Here is a 12,488-nt window from a genome sequence, read left to right on the forward strand (position 1 = left end):
TTCCAATTAATCACTTTTTATTAAAAGGCAAACATGGCAGCTCACTTCATCAGTTGCTTAGAGTAGTTAGGATTATGTAGAACTTAAATTGGGGAAAAAATGGGAAGGAGAGAGGGGAAGTCAAGTTTCTTGTTCAACAGTGGGACTGAAGTTCCATTTTTCCCAATCACTTTGAGGTCTTGGAGCATCCTGAGTGGCTGAAATTCTCTGATATTGCTTTGTCCTTCTTTTGAATCTTGATATCAAATCTCTGTCCATTAATTCTTTTGCACAAAATTTCTCCTCTATTGCATTGCTGATAGATGATGGCATATATAACATTAGAGGAAGGCCATGTCTAATTACATGCCTGTTGGGGCCTGTGATGGTGTTGTATATGCGGAGGCAAAATAGACACTTGGCTTTGTTGCAGGGACTGGTTCACATGTGGTCAACTTTGTCCTGTTGTTTTATGTTGCTTGTGATCATTTGCTTTAGGTTGGGTAGATCTAAGTGATAGCCATTGGTGCTCTATTGTTCTGTTTCTGTGGCCTGTTTTTAATAGATCATTTCTAGAAATATAATTTGGCTCTAATGATTTGCTGATTGATCTTTTTGGGTGAGTAATTCAGTCTGGTTTAATACAATAAGTTGAACATTTCTGTTAATTGGGTTAGAGCAAATGGTGTTGTAACATAGAACCTGGTTATAGATAATGGATTTGGTGGTATCTTTTGGGTGGAAGCTGAAAACATGTAAGTATACATGGCAATCTATAGGTTTCTGTGCAATGTTGTGTTTATGTGTTTAGTTTCAAGGAAATGGACTTGTTTGTAGACAGGTCTAGATTGAGGTTGGTGTGTGGTGTGGTTGAAGTTGTGATGAGAGATCCATTTTTATGGATCCAGAAGATGAAAATGTCATACATGAATCTCAAGTAAAAAAAGGTGTTTCAATGGGTAAAAGTTAAGTAAGCACTGTTTTAGGTCAGGCATGAAGATTTTGGCATATTAAGGAGCCATGTATGTGCCACAATTTGCAGATATATGTTTTTGTTAAAGGTGACGTAGTTAAGAGTAAGTACAATCTGGTAGCAAAACATACTATTGTGATATTAGTGATGAAGGTCAATCATCCACCATGATCTCTTTAAAGGAAGATGCTGGATATACAATCTCAGATCATGTCTGTGCAGAGCAGAATGGCTGTTAACTATATTTCATCAATTCATCAGAAACTAACCATGAATATATGAATATACTCTCATATAAATGAGAGTATATTCTCCAAAATTGCATTATAGAAATTGTAACCTTTTAAGATTCAGGTTTGCAAGGTTGTGAACAAATAGGTAGGCATTACCATCTAAGGTGGCAATACCCAATTAATCATTCCTTTTGTTCAAAGGATTCTGAAGAAAATGAGAAAAATCGCCCAACAATTTTTCATAATGAATCCTGTTGGTGGATTATTGCTCATATTTCCTAACACTTATAAATGGAAGCAGCATATGAAAGTGATTCAATTCCTTTCCACAGTTGCTAGGTTTATTAGCACAAAACACTGGAAAGCTAAAGTAGATCTTTTATTGGTGCCATGACAGTTTGATATGTAGGAAATTGCTTTGTCCAAACTATTAACACAACAAAGAGCTTTGTAACTCCTTACAATTAATCAAATTTATTCAAATCTGAACACCCATTTCTTAGAAATTATAGAACCCTACAGCTGGGAAGGGACATTTCAGCTGTTGAATCCAAACCTTTGCACCATCCAGGACCTCAGATTAAAGCATTTACGGAAACTTTCCGTCTAGTCTCTGTTTGAATTCACCAAGGAAAAGGAGGCCAGTTGGCTCCACTGTTATACTATTTGTAAAACATTGGGGGGCGGGATTTAGACTGAGTAGGCTGAACCTATTTTTCTATCACTGTCATCTGGAATAAGAGAAGAGGCTTTGGCTTCTTTCTATGTAACATAGGTATTTGAAGGATGCTACTGCATTCCTCCCCACTTTTCTCAAAGTTAATTGTATTATATATAATACAATTATATATAATACAAAGTTAATTGTATTATATATAATACAATTTCAACAGTTTCTCCTTTCAGGATTCAGTTTTCCATCCCTAAAAGAAAGGAGCCCTCCTTTCAGTATAGTGAACTTGGAGTTCTCCTTGCCATTACTCTGAATTTATTAAAATCTACTTTCCCATTGTTCTAGATTCAAGTTTGACTTTACTCATCTTTACTTTCTCTTAAACTGAAGACTTCCAGCATTACTTCCTTGGTTAAATTCTCCCAGCGTTCCTACTGTTTTCATTTCATTGATGAATCTTCACCATTGGTTACTATCATGTTAAGGACAGTTGATCCCTGGTGTCTTCTTTTGCCTTCTGAAGTTGGTAGGAATTTCCCAGAGAGACTCACTTGACAGCTTCCCAATAGACAAAGTGCCTTATTATGTTCTTGGATGACTTTGGGCTAGTCATTCTCTCAGCCAAACCACCTCACAAGGCTGTTGTGGAGAAAAGAGGAGCATAGATAGAAATATCAAACCCAGGTGTTTCAATTGTTGCCATTTCTCAAGATTATATTTATATATATATTTATATCAACATATATATTTATATATGTTGGTTGGAAACATGTGGAAGAGGCCTTGTCCTGCAGTGGATAAACAATGGCTAGAATGAATGAATGAATGAATTTATATATGTATTTATTCTAAAAATATATGGATTTATATGGAATCTTAAGCAATTCTAGGTAGCCTATAATTCTATTCGCCCACCAATGCATTCACTGATAAACTAGTTTAACTAGGGGGGAAAAAGAAAGAAAATAAAACCTTGATGCACACAACCAGCATGCCCCAGTGTGAGTATGGTAACCTAGCCACTGTAAAGGCTACCCACCCTATTTTTGCTGCTACAAATTGTAGTTGTCCACTCATGCAGTGTCAAGGGCTGCAATCTCAAGTGGTAGTGTTCACTTTACTAACTGCTCTTCATTTCATTGTAGATAAATATGCTCAATCCTCATTATTCAGGGATGCAAATTCACTTACTTGCTAAAATTTATTGGTAATCCCAAAATCAATACTTGTGGTGCTTCTGAGGTCATTCACAGACACGCACAAAATAGTATATATATAAAAAAATGTTAGCCCAATGCTAACATTTCCAGCTGAGTTTGAACAAGGTGATGTTCTCATATTGTAAACAAGTGTCCTGAATTTTGCCTGGGAGCAATAGTTCAGCATTTGCTAATTCGGTGTTTGAGGTGACTTTATAGAATATAATTACCGCAAATAAGGAGAATCAACTGTATCTCTATCCAGTTGACTATTCTGTTGGAATAGCCTCTCCCCTCTGGTCATTAGTTGTTGCTCTCCATGGTGCTGAAAATTACTGCAGGCACCAGACAACGTTCCAGGTCAATTCCCATGTCTGAATTAGAGCGAGCATACATGCCGTGTAATTGCAAAAATATAGCTTGAGGTTTATTTATTAAACATAGCAAACATTTACAAAAAAATGACTAGGAAGAGGGAGGCAAAAGTAGGAAGAGAGAGACATAAACTATAGTCAAGACATAAAAAGACAAAGGAATCAATAACAATCTACAGTATCTGTATTTCTAGATCAAAAATATGGATAATGTAGATTGTTATGTTTATATCAGAGGGCACAGAACTTCCCAGAGCCACTACAACATGTAAGTATTTAGCGTGGACAATTTCAAATGAACAGGATTGTTATATTCATAAGAGTTAATTTAGTGTAGTGGTGAAGATGCTGGCCCAAAACTATGAGACTATGACTTCTAGTCCTAACTTAGGCATAAAAGGCAGCTGAGTGATTTTTGGCCAGTCACTCTCTCTCAGCCCATCTTGCGTAACAATGTGATTGTTGTAGAAAACATAGAAAGCAGAAATATTAGATATGTTCACCCCCTTTCACTCATATAACTAATCATCATCATCATAACGGGAGCAGAATAAGGATAGAATGCAAACCTTGGGCAATCCTTTCTCTACTTTGCACCATGAAATAAATAATTTGGTTTTATGTAAGATGTAGCCGGTTTTGTTCTTTTTATTATTATTTTTAGATGTTCATGAGTAGAAAATGGTGAAACTGTGATTATTTTTAGAGTTGGCAAGAGTTCTGATGGAAAAACCCAAAGAAAGGCAAGTTATTCTAGTCCTACTTTCTCACGTTAAGTGAGAATGAAGCAAGGAATCCACCAACCAGAGGACAACAGAAAAATTGGCGTAGGCATCGATAGTCAAGTGAAGGAAAGCTGGAAATATTTTTTTTAAAAACCAGCTTCATTTCCAGCTAACTTACACATGGGAGACAAACAGGTTAAGACTGTCATACAGAAGAGACTTTTTCTTCTCTGGGACTGTACCAGAAATGTGAATAAATAAATAATGCATTCCTTATTGTTTCAAAGCATACCAATTTGTTTCACACCTTCTTAACTAATGTGCAGGCCCAAATATGTTTATCTTCACCATTTCACACTTCTCTGAATTTGTAATATGTTGGCTTGAAAGCATTCTTAAAATGATATAGAAATGTGCCTTTTTGTGCTAAAGGGCAGACAAACATGCATCTTTATGCTACAATATTTGTAAAATGCCATGTTTATCTCCCCAAAGATTTTTAAATATACACCTAGATAAGTATAGACGAGTGTGGAGGAATAAGCCAACAATCCCTATTCATTTTCTCCTACTGTCCTTGATAGAAATCTCAATACAATGTATCAATTGCATAAATAATTTATAAATAATAATTGTTTAAAAATTGCTTTTGATTTAACTTAAATACCAAAAAGTACTCTAATCGTTAAAAGAAATTATTAAAACAATACAAGAAGTTTGAAACTGCATTCAGGTGTCTTCAAAACTAAAAAAAATGCTTTAGCCTACCATGTCATCCATGAAGAAAGATCTAGAAATGCTCAGTGGAAGATAAGTCAACATTTTGCCTTAGAAAAAATAGGCTGATTTAACTGAGTCAAAGTCCATGCCGAACTAGTGCCCATAATTGATGGACCTCTCTCATCTCTTTACATACATTATGACTCCACTGTTTTGCACAATGTATTAGGATGGAGCAGCTGGAAAGTGAGGATAATTGAGTCAAAAGTGGACACACCCATTTTATTTAGTCTGATTCATCTTTTTCTTGGGTTGATTATCCCATTCATTGCCAAAAAACCCCTTCACACACTTTCCCTTTCATTGTCAAGCCCCACGCAGTGGTCAGGATTAAAGAAGCAACAATGGCAGAAATTTCAGCAAGGAATATTTAATGCTAATCTGGCATAAATGTAGAACCTTGGAAACTGAAATATTCTCAATTTCATTGATATGGTAAGTCAATTAAGAGGATAGCTTAATTGATAGAAATACTTTCCCCTGGGCTTCTCACTAGCTGGACTGAAATAAAACATTCCATTTCCTCATCCCCCCCCCCCCACTTTCCAACAATTTTTCACATCCATACAGCCCTAAAAGCTGTATGGGTTAACTTCACCTTACTAAATTAGACAGGCAGAATGTATTCTCATAGTATAAAATCGGAAATTTTAAATTGCTTGAGGCAGGGCCAATACTGGATCCTGACTGGTATCTCTGGATTCAGATGACACTCCCATTCACAGTTCCTTTCTTTGCTGCTCATATTTTGATTGAATTAAAATAATTGGTTCATTTATAATCTATGCTTGCTAATTCATGGTGTTTAACATTTGTGACTTTGAATGCCACTCAGCATTTCCCTATTTGCAGAGCTTATAATACAGCATACAACCACTCTATGGCTAATCTATGAATGTATAAATATTGAGACAATGGATTTATATGGAAAAGCTTTACCTTGATCAATTGGTAGTTTAACTGCAAGGGGAAAAAAACGGAGAAGTTAATCGGATTCAAATGAAGCATTGTTCAGTAGTTGTGTCACTGCTGCAAATATTATTAATTTCTTGCTTCGATGGCTATGATTTAAGATGAATTTGCCAACAACAAATGATTTCTCTCTGTTAATTAACCGAAGGAAATGCTTATGTTAATATTCTTAAATTATCACCTGTATTGCAGTGCTGAGTTATTTATTTAAGTCAGCAAGTTAAGTGATTGATGAAATCAAAGCAGGATAGCTAAATTAAATAAAATAGCAGTGATCAGTCTACAGTTTTTAATTGTAGAATGTTTATTTTGAATCACCCCAAATCTCAGCACTGAGCAGGTATTTCTAATTTTAATAAGAAGGTACCTAAATTCAACAGCTGTTCAAAAATGGTGTTTTGATGTTTGTGTGTGTGTGTGTGTGTGTGTGTGTGTGTGTGTGTGTGTGAAAGCAAGAGAGAGAAACATAGCCCTAAGATTATTCTTTGTGTTTAGAAACTGGAAAAACAGTTAATGCAAGATTGATAGAAAATATATACCACTTACCTCAACATCTGTTCCAGGTAAACTGGTGGAAAAAGATAAAATTATCAACAGAGAACAACTCTTGCTGAGAAAGTGTGAACATGTTTTCTGAAAAATCCTATCTCACTAATCCTTCTGTGGGGTATGAAGAGACCTGGCATTAAGGACGAGCAGGCGAATGCAGTTTTCTTGGGCTCTTAAAAGAAATTCAGCCAAAGAAACTTAATCAAGCTTAGTAATCATGGGATAACAGTTCCTTTTAAAGATGAATAAACAGGCAGCGATCACTCGGTCTATGCGAGTCATTCCTGATCCAGTCTGAATTTGAAGAGGGCTTTATTCAAGTTTGCAATTGGAAATTCAAGGCCCCACTAATTCGATTTGAGCTGCTTCGAGATTCGAGATTCGGTTTCAAATGGATTCTCCCATAGCTGTACTGCAGAAGAATCAGACCATCTGCCTCTTTTCCTCTCCCACAATAGGACAGAAATAGCCACGATGGTCGACTTTTTAGAGAACATGATTTTCAGATGGTACCTTCAAGGATTTCATAACAATACATACCTCTTTGAAGAAAACAATAGCAGGAATAAGGGAACGATGGCACAATAGCCTCCCCATTGCCTGACAAATATCCCATAGTAAAGTTGGCTGAATCCAAACAGAAAGTATCCATCTCTGATTTTTTAAAAAAAAAAACTTTTAAAAGTAGTTTTTCACTTTCTACTTTTCTGGGCTGATAGGCTTGGCATGATATCGAGGGATTCCCATTTACTCGCCCTTGTGGGGTACTGTGACTTTGTGGTCTTAGATCTCTGTGTTCTTGTCAGAACCCATTCCTATTTTATTTCATTTCTATTCTATCTATCCTCTCTGATCTAAGAACAAATCCCACCTTTCCCTGGATTCTGCCATATTCCCAAGGGGAAGGGGGGGAATGTGCCTGCGGGGCTATTACTTTCACTTCCTCTATTCGCTACAATGTAATCCTTTACTTTGTTTATTGGGTCTGTATCCTCGACCCGCCCTGCTGAAATGTAACAACTTGTTTCCTGCGTTATCTCTCTCTTTCTCAACTTTATCTTTTAAACTGTTGGTTAAGAACAAAGGTGGAGTGCCTGGTTTATGTCTACGCACTCAGAGGAAGGTGTGAAGAAGCCGCTGAGCCTCGCTACATGAGCTGGAGACAGGCCAATGTTATCTCCCCAGTTCCCACAATTGACTTTACACTTGGGGATTGGCCATCCGACATGGGGCAGTCGATCTATGGGGTGGGGCCTTGCTTGGGGATACTATAATCTGTCGGGCCGAGCACGCCCGACATTCGGACGGGCCGCGGGGTGACTCACCAGACTGCCAGGCTCCCGCAGAGCACCCCGTCAGGCCCCGAAGCCTCCCGCCGGCGCCCGACATCTCCCGGAGGGCCAGGACGGCATTCGGCCCTCCCCAGCACTCCGGTAACCGGAGCAACCCACCAGGCCCCAAAGCCTCCCGCCGTCGCCCGTCGTCTCCTGGAGGGCCGGGCCAGCACACGGCCCTCCCCAGCGACCCGGTAACCGCCCGGAGCAACTTACCAGGCCGCAGGGTCGTTAGCAGGCATCCTCGCCTCCTCGCCATGCTGCCGGGTTCCGGAAACGGCTGGCCACGCCCACGCTACTCCGACGGATCGGGGAATGGGTCAGCGAGAAGAACGGCGCAGCAGCGGGCCGCCTGTCAGCTGGGGAGGCCGCGGACCAGCCAGCCGGGTTCCAGAGGCTGCTTACAGGCCGGGAAGGGGCCGTACGAAGAACTAGGCGGTGGCTGCCCAGCGCCCGAGCCGCAGGGCAAGAATGGGTGCCTGGGTGGGTCAGGGGGTGACGGAGACAACCGGTGGGCCGGGAAGGGGTTGAGCGAGCAGCTCGCGGCGATCTGGGGTGGTGGGGGGAAAGAAGAGTCTAGGCAGAGCTCTGGGGGAAAAGAGGGAGGTTTAGGCTGGGGGGTAACTTACCGGCTGCATTGGTGGTGGGACGGGAGCCAAAAGGAGGGAACCATGGGAGGCGGGGTTTAAGTAGGGTGGGGGCGTGGTGGTGTAATTAAGGGTGTGGTGGTGGGAGTTAGCCTTGCCGGTTATTTAACAGCGTTGACTGTGCTGTAAAGTCAACGCTGACTTCATTTGTCTTTGAGCGAATGTTTATGCGGATAATAAACACGGCTTAGAAGAACCAGCTCCCGTTCCGGTGTCAATCTTTGGGTGGCTCGTCGGACGGGGCCTGAAAGTAAGTCAGCGTTCCTTTTTCTTACTTTGCGGGGAGCTCTTTCCTCAGAGGTTTGCTATGGCAGAAGGCACGGAGGATGCTGCACCACTGGCTGAGGGGCAGGAGGAAGCTGGAGCTGCGGCTGGGCTCTTGGAGTCGGTGGAGGTGGGGGAGGAGGCATTGCCCTCGGTGCGGCGGAAGGAAAAACCCCCTCCACTCGAAGGCTCTGGTCCGGGGCCTCAGGAGGCTGCAGTGCGGGGTCGCAGCAGCGATCGGTGGACGTATTCTGATGGGGATCATCGAGGACTCGGCCAAGGCTTGATGACCCGGCCTAAAGGTGCGTCTACTGAGTGGAGGGAGCGGTGTTTCGTGGAGGACAGCGGTGAAGAATGGAGTTACTCCACCGTTCCGGGCAACCGTACTATGGAGGTTCTCAGAGAGCGGTTCGGGGAAGTGAGGGGTCGGGAGCCTGGGCTTTGGTCTGTTCCAGATGAGTCTGACCAGGGGCAGTGGTCCCTCCCAGGTGGCCTTGCTCGGCGGTCTAGCCCACCCCACTTTCGTATGGACAGCCCAAGGTACCAGGGATCAGCTCGCCAGCCTGAGGTTCCCAGAGGTCCCGGGGTTTCGGCTCCCACTACGGCGGTACCAAGCGGCACGACTCCCTGGGACAGCGTAACCGGAAGACCAAGACAGCAGCCGTTACGACCAGATGGGGGGGTTCCAGCCCAGGGGATGCCGCTGGGTCCTTGGGGTCAAGGGCTGGCGTGGGGTCCTCCGCCCCTGACCGTGGTCTATGATGGTCATCCAGACCGCCTGGCAATGTTTTTGGGGCAGGTGATTAATCACATGGACCAATACGGCCCGGCCTATACGTCCCAGTGGGCGATGGTAGTGGCTGTCACAGCGTGTCTACAAGGAGAGGCTGCGGCCTGGGCGGCTGACCTATACGGCGATCATGCCCGTGAGCTCGGGGACCTTGGTCTTTTCCTGGAGGCTTTACGGGCCCGTTTTGAGGATATCTCACGGGTGCTCCGTGCCGAGGCCGAAGTGTTGGATCTGCGCCAACAAGGAAGACCGGCAGTACGTTACGTTGGGGAGTTCCGGAAGGTGGCCGGGAGGCTACGGTCATGGCCTGAACGCCTTCTTGTGCACCACTTTAAGGCTGGACTGGATAGTGCTTTGCGACGAGCTTGTGTGGTAAGAGGGGTTCCGGCCCGTCTGCAGGACTGGTTCCGGGTGGCTATTGAGCTGGACATTGGCTTGCAGGATACTCGAGGAAGGTCTGAGGGGATGACCGGGGCCCGGCGGCCGGCCGAAAGGGTGAAGGTGGAGGAGCGGCCCGGCCTGCCGGTGGCCAAGGCCAACCCTGTACCACCACCACGTCCTGGTATTAGGTGTTTCCGATGTGACCAGCCGGGTCACTGGGCGGCTGAATGCCCGCTCCCGCCAGCCCGGATGGTTCCTCCAGCAACTTCGACACGGGCTTTGCCTGCTAGGAAGACCTCGGAGCGGTCCCGAACTGCTTATCAAGCCGCTGACAACAGCCGTCGGGACACGACACCTCCTTTGGCAACCGGGCCCGTAACTACCCAGACCGCGCCGACGGAAGACCTTGAGGATCTGGAGCTGGAGGATGATCCGATGGTAAGCGCTCCGGTGTGCCCTTTTGTGTTCCCCGTGGTGTTGGTGAGCCCCGTGTCTGGGCAAAGGCGGGCGGTTAGGGCTTTGGTCGATTCGGGGAGCACCCGGTGTCTAATCAACCGGAAAACAGTGGCTGCAGTGGGTATCCGGTTGCAACGACTGGTAACCCCTCTGCGTTTCCAACAAGTGGATGGGTCGCTCCTTGGGGGGGCTCCTATCACCCACGTCACCGAACCTGTCCGGCTGGAATTGGGGGCCCACTGGGAAGTTTTGCGTTTTGTTGTGGTGCCCTCTATGACTGAAGCTCTTATTCTGGGCCTTACGTGGCTTGATAAATGGGGTCCCACGATTTGGTGGGAGGGGGGTAGTCGTCATCTTCGGGTAGGTCTGGGGCCCGAGCCCCCTCTCCACCATTCCTTCCTGGGGCCGGAGGACACGGGGACGCGGGAGAAGGTTTGCGGGGGGATTGGCCATCCGACATGGGGCAGTCGATCTATGGGGTGGGGCCTTGCTTGGGGATACTATAATCTACTGCACTGCACGGGAAATCTCAGATCCTGTCTATTATGCCTGCTATCACCTGCTCTTAATAAAAGTTCCTGTTGGGAAGAAATTGTTTCCAAGAGTTCTGGTTTCTTAAGATGTGGATTTAAAGTGGGACCTGACAGTTCTGATGGTTCAGGGGGTTAGAATAGATAACTGCAACTCTTGGGAAGATCCCCTTCCTCACAGGTGTCAAACTCGCCACATCATGTGACATGTCATGACGTATCACAGACTTTTTTTTTTGCATTGCCGGAGGTGGGGTGGGTGCGGCCTCCATATGATCCAACCGGCCCACGGACTGGCAGTTTGACACCCCTGCCCTTCATCAATGGCTTCATCGGGAGGTCAGGTGACACAGGGCACAGAGGCAAACCTTGGCCTCTTCTGAGTAGGTCTTGATAATGTCCCCTTAAAAAAAAGTTATAATCGCATATATTTAATTTATTCATATATGTGGACTCTCACCCGTGTCAGAGAGCCCATCCCAACATTATCCTGTTCAGCGCTCTCCATATACAGAAGTCAACATGCAGTGTAGTATGTTGTCTGTCACAACCTGAGAAGCAGCAGAAAAGCCATTGAATCTGCAAAGGAGATCTCAAGGCAGCTAAGCCTTTCACCAGCCATCTGATCTGATTTGCTGCATTAAAGCAGCTTTCCACTCACATTCACAACTCTGCTTCATTGTGGTGGTGATTTGATCAAAGCTCACTAAGAACCAAAGGATCCTTTTGAAACTTTGGCTGGCTCTAGTTCTTAACAAAAAGGGGGGGGGATTTAGGGGAAAAGTAAGGTATTGTGGGGTGGGTGGGTGGGTGTTTCATTTGTTCAAAAATTAAAGAATAAACTGAGAGGTCTCAAAGAGAATGAGAGAGAGCCACAGAACCCTGATTAAGAAGGATACATTGTAACATCTTACATACTAGTAAGAGGGTTGTTAATTCGTGGGCTCTGGTGAGCAGGAATGAAGACACAAGGCTGAGTACATAGAAACTCATTCTTTATTTCTTGCTGGAACCGTACTTGAGCTTGGGCCGCTCCCAGCCACAATATATAGCCAAGCCCTATGGTAGCAGCCAATAGGATTGAACCCATGCTTGGCACCTGAGGCTGACCAATTGCAGGACCGGAGATGGCCTGTCTGGGTTGCTGGAGAGCCGTTAGCTCTCCAGCAACGCACGTGGTGTAGTACCAAAAGCCCAGTACATAACAAGGGTGGCTATTGGGCACTGAAGCACAGTCTTGCACTAGGCTTTTCCTCCTTTCTTCAGAGCCCCTTGCAGTCATTGGCCAAGTGAGGTGAGGCCCAGATCACATCCCCTTTGTGTGAGGTTTCTCAGGCCATGACACTCTTCCCACTTCCTACTTAACATGAGGCCACTGGGTGAGATCATCCAATTGCATGAGATGAGGCGTCATCAACTATATTTATGATACTCAGTTGTACATCTTCACTCTGGATCAATTAAGTGATGCTGTCATTGTCCTGCCTCAGTGTCTGGAGGTTGCGGGGGTCTGGCTAGAGAAGAACAGGTTTCAGTTCAGTCCTAGCTAGACTAAGTGAGAGGCTATGGATGGTAGGTACTCCTGCTGCCCATGATTTGTCTTCTTTAGTTCTGGAGCTGGTTGCAGTG

General features: G+C 44.4%; 1 long non-coding RNA gene across 1 annotated transcript; it reads right to left on the reverse strand.

Annotated features, from left to right (window-relative positions):
- Window positions 1-1,430: 1,430 nt before the first annotated feature.
- On the reverse strand, window positions 1,431-8,638 carry LOC308660863. Its single transcript, XR_014024833.1, has 5 exons — window positions 8,008-8,638; window positions 6,455-6,476; window positions 5,876-5,896; window positions 3,288-3,431; window positions 1,431-2,497 (listed from the first exon to the last, which is right to left on the reverse strand). It is a non-coding gene; the product is annotated as an uncharacterized lncRNA (long non-coding RNA).
- Window positions 8,639-12,488: the final 3,850 nt, after the last annotated feature.

This window comes from Vipera berus (genome assembly GCF_964194415.1).
Source record: "Vipera berus genome assembly, chromosome: 2".
In the NCBI taxonomy this organism is placed as follows: domain Eukaryota; kingdom Metazoa; phylum Chordata; class Lepidosauria; order Squamata; family Viperidae; genus Vipera; species Vipera berus.